Here is a 4,855-nt window from a genome sequence, read left to right as displayed (position 1 = left end):
TAAAAAGTCGCCACTTACCAACAATGACCGTTTTATTCATAAAAATCGGTCTGTGCAGAAAAATAAGCATAAAGTGATCAAACAAGTCTATCGCGTCAAAAGGGATGGTAGGTTAAATAAAAATTCAGATTTGACACTAGGTAAAGAAAAGCCGATTGTTGAAGAACAATCGATTAACTCAATTGATGAAATTGTCCTCCATGATGATCATGGTTGAAACAATATAGTCGAACAATGTTCAAGTTTGGCTAGGGGGCAAGACAAGAAGAAGAAGGCCGACAACAAGTCGACCGGTCTGACCGGCCATAGTGGCGGTCTGACCGGTCATGGGACCGGTCTGACCGGTGGGCCCAGTAAATCTGGGAACTCCTCCAAAATCAAGACAAGGCCGAGTTTTAAGGAACAGTTGGTCAAATATGAGAAGGAAGGGAGTGCTCAGAGACAGAAGGGGCGACCAAGCGAAGTCAAGGATACGGGATCATCGTCAAGACATCAAGAGCAATCGAGTCAAGGTAATTATACTTCATCTAGTGGACCGATTGCTCCATAGTATTGCTGGTATCCTTACTTTTATACACCTATGGATTATAGTAGGATGCATATACAATCATATTATATTCAATATCCTCCTATGTATCCAAATCATGCATTACGATAAAGTCCGATTGTTGCTAGCAATAATCCGGTCAAGCAAGATGTTGATTGCAGCAAAGAGAATGAGAAGAGCAAGGAACAAGATTTAAAGTATTTGCAGCCGAGGTGGTGTCCCTCAGGCTTGTCTCATACTCAGAAGCGAAGGCTGCAATGTATGCGCAAGAAGGAGGCAATGGAACAACAAGTGGAGGCCGTGCCAAAGACGTCAGCAACAATGAAGAAGGTGTGGCGTCCCAAACAAGTTGTTTCAACATCGACTTGAGCAAAACATGACCGATAATTATCGCCTTTAGTACAAAAAAAATGGCCGATGTAGTGTTAATCATTGCCCTTAGACAATTTTGGCTCAGAAGAATATTTTTTATCAAGCAAGCTTTACCAAAAAAAATAGGGGGCATATGTTGATAGCCAAAATTGGCATTCGACAATACCGACCGGTCTGACCAGTACACCCTAGCGGTCTGACCGGTCAGACGCTGTGGTCGGTCCGGCAGCAGCCGACCGGTCTGACCGGTAGGGTGGACCGGTCTATCCGATTCTAGTGGAATCCGAGTACAACAAGGGATTTTAATAAATTTAGATCTTGTAATATGATTTCTTGCGGGATAAGTCCACCCCACCCTATAAATATAAAGGGTCACGGCCGATTAGAGTATCCAATTGATCAAACACAAAACACTTTTATCTTTTTTACTTTTTTCTTTTCCAATCTCAATATGCTGTTCTTATCTCGTCTCCATGGAGTTTGAGGATGCCCTAGCTGGCCTGCCGAGCCTAGGGCAACCCTACGCGCGCTTGCCCCGACGGGGTCCCTCCCGGGCGAGCGTTCGTCGGATCGTCGCTGTTCTGCACAGCGACCGATCTGACCGGTTCCTCTGACCGGTCTGACCGCTCCACGCAGGAGGCGCTGCAAGGAGCCCCTCCTCGCGTCGCGCGATCTAGTGCATTCGTGTGTTGGCCTGAATCGGCGTCAACACATAGATGGCCTCAAATCGGTGGAGTTTGAAGACAGGGCGATGCTTCAGCTTGAGCGCCTGGATTTCTTGGCTAATCGTTGGGAAGTCAATAGTGGGCTGTTTTCTGGGCTAGCAGCTCTCCCAAGTTTCAGGGAATTCATGCTGGACAACGACCACTACAAGGAGGACTTTGTGGAAGACGTGCGGGCCCAGCTTGCGCAGAATCCAGGTGCTCCCGTTTTGAAGAGGTATTGAGGCTGCTGCAGAGCCGACTTATTCGAGGGTTTATGCTGCTGCTTCCTTGTTCTGCGCCGTCAATTTGTATGTCATTGTGATTGATTTCTATATATATCGATTCCCGGTCATGCTGTTCTTTAGTGTATCTTGATCTAGGGCCAGTATCCTAAGTTGCCACCTCTGTACCATGTGAAACCTTTTCTTTTCTAGTGATGATGTGCGAAGAACAATTGGCGTGCCCTATCCTGCATTGCTAGATGTAATTTAAATGTTCAGTTGAGTGATTGTACTGCAAAGACCGGTGTTGTATTACGAATTATATACTGTCTGGTATGTTGCACGTTAATCTGCAAAGTCAGTCGCTCTGCTGACTCCTTACCGTCCTTTTTATGTGCATATGATTATATAGGATTTGGATTTTTTTTTCCTTTCGTTTGCATATTTCCATATCTGTTTTCTGTGTTTCATGTCTACCCTCGCAGTGTCGTGGCAAGCGAGTGCTGACAGTGCTTATTTCTGACAAAATTTGTGCAAAACACCATTCGGAAAAGGGGGTTTCGCTGGTTCGCCGCAGCACATGTTCTGTGCTCTATCTGGCCTGCAACGAGCGATCGCAGATTTAGCACATGGCTGTGGGATGTGGCTCGAGACAGCGAGTGAGGTGGCTTGACCTTGACCCGGCCGCGACCATGTGAAGCCGGCGCAGCGAGGTTTTCACACAAATATAGGTTAAAGCGAAGCTCAAAAACATAAAAACACGGGGAGTGTAGCAAGTCAACTGTGAAATGCGCAAAGGAATAAGGTAAGTTTACAAATTCTCTCATCAACAGCATCACATCTTACTTCGATCATCTTAAGGTGGTCCAAAATCACAGCAGATCCATCCATTGGTCTGAGACATCCTTTCCTTTCTCTTTGTTGTCTATCCTTCTGTAATGAATAGAAGAGGTTCAGCATGACCAGTCAACACTATAACAATCTACAAAAAAGCAAAAATTGCCCATTTATGAAGTGTGTACCTCAGAAGAAAGTTCAAGAGTGAGCTCTTCAAGAACTGGTGTGTGCTCAAGTATATATACAAACCAAAGCACGGAAGTCATCAGGCACACACCAATAATCATTGAGCAGCAAGGTCTTTAACTTACTTTATAGAAAGGCATCACCTGAAGTCCCTCTTTTCGACCAAAGGCATCACACCCAGCTTTATAGAAAGCGTAAGAAAGTGTTTACACCTCGGACGAAACAGGCTGGGGTTACCACCGACCAATAACGTGTTCATGAAGGAGCTCAAGGCTCACAGACTCTCAACTGACGTACCAAAAGATGGGCGGACTAACTCTACTGAATGCAAAGGGAACTTAAGTAAATTGCGGGTACAACCTCTCTACTGAAAAGTTACAGATTGAGTTAGGCGCACGCAGTCAACAAAGCATCATGAAGTGCGTCCAGCTTCGCCCAATCTTTCTCACGTTTTAGCTCCCTCCAGCTCATCAGGAGCGCCCTTGTCTTGTAAATCAGCTCTATTGGTGACTTCAAGAGTTTGTCTTCAAAGACCCAGGCATTTCTTGTCTTCAAGATCGCCCAAAGAGCCCCTGCGCAAAGAAAGAGAAAGAGAGAGTTGAAATTCCTCACTCTACTTTGGGTCAATAGCTCTACCAACTCGGCACATTTCGTCGGGACACGCAAAAGGCCACAAAGATCTTTGATCACGGTCCATACAAAGATTGCAACCGGGCACTCAAAAAAGGATGTGATCAGCTGTTTCTTTCTCCCCACAAAGTTTGCACTCTTCCGGGCCTGCCCACTTGCGTTTTTTGAGTTGCACCGCTGATTGTATTCTGTCACTGAACGCCATCCAAAGGAAGAACTTGATTTTCAGAGGGATTCTACACTTCCACACTTTTGTCATCAACACATCTTTCACACCACCGAAAGTCATTGCTCTGTATAAGGACCTAGTAGTATATCGGCCTTTCCCTTCCAGGATCCATTGCATTTCGTCCCTCCCCGGTGTAAGTTGTACTTGGCTCACTAGTTCCTCTAAACGTATCCACTCATTCATTTCATCATCATTTAGAGTTCTTCTAAGTACTATCTGGATAGCACCTATACCAAGCACATCAAAAATGGAGGCATTTGGATCTCTACAATATTTGAATAGATGGTAGAACTCTACACTCAGAGGGCAATCTCCGACCCACAAATCTGTCCAAAATCTAGTTTGTTTGCCCCCCTACTTGAACCCTTCTCCCTCTCTGGCACCACTGTCTAACTGAGAGTAGCCCTTTCCAAAATTGGGAGCCAACATTTCTAGTCAGTTGGAAGATACTCGTATCCCCCAAGTACTTCTTGCAAAGTAGCTGAACACAAATACTGTTTTCATTCTTCTCCACTCTCTCAATCCATTTGACCAGCAAGCAAATGTTCATAGCTCTAATGTCCATGAAACCAGCACCTCCAAATTCTTTTGGTCTTATCAAGGCTTCCCATTTCACCATGTGATATTTGCGCTTTTTATTCGTGCCTTGCCAGAAGAATATTTTCCTAACAGCATCTAGAGCTTCATAATTCCCTTCATAAAGTAGATATACACCCATTGTGTACATCGTTATATTGGATAAGCAGGAATTTAGCAGTACCGCTTTTCCTCCTGTTGAGAGAGTGTCACCCTTCCAAGCTCCCAGGCGCCGTTTTGCTTTATCAGCCACGAAGTTGAGTTGGCTCTTCGTGATCTTATTTACACTCACAGGCATCCCCAAGTAGGTCATGGGCCACACCCCCACCTTGCAGCCAAAGAACTCTGCAATATGTAGATGTTCAGTCTCTTCAATTCCCACCACAAACACTTCACTCTTCTCATAATTTATTTTCATCCCGGACATTGCCTCATAGCAGAAAAGAATGAATTTCAAGTTTCTCAAGGAGATTTGGGAGTTCTTAATGAAAATTACTGTGTCATCCGCATACTGTAGGTGTGATAGGCCATTTTCTATCAAATGTGGCACCAA

Source organism: Panicum virgatum, chromosome 6K, assembly GCF_016808335.1.
Source record: "Panicum virgatum strain AP13 chromosome 6K, P.virgatum_v5, whole genome shotgun sequence".
In the NCBI taxonomy this organism is placed as follows: Eukaryota; Viridiplantae; Streptophyta; class Magnoliopsida; order Poales; family Poaceae; genus Panicum; species Panicum virgatum.
This window is presented reverse-complemented; position numbering follows the sequence as displayed.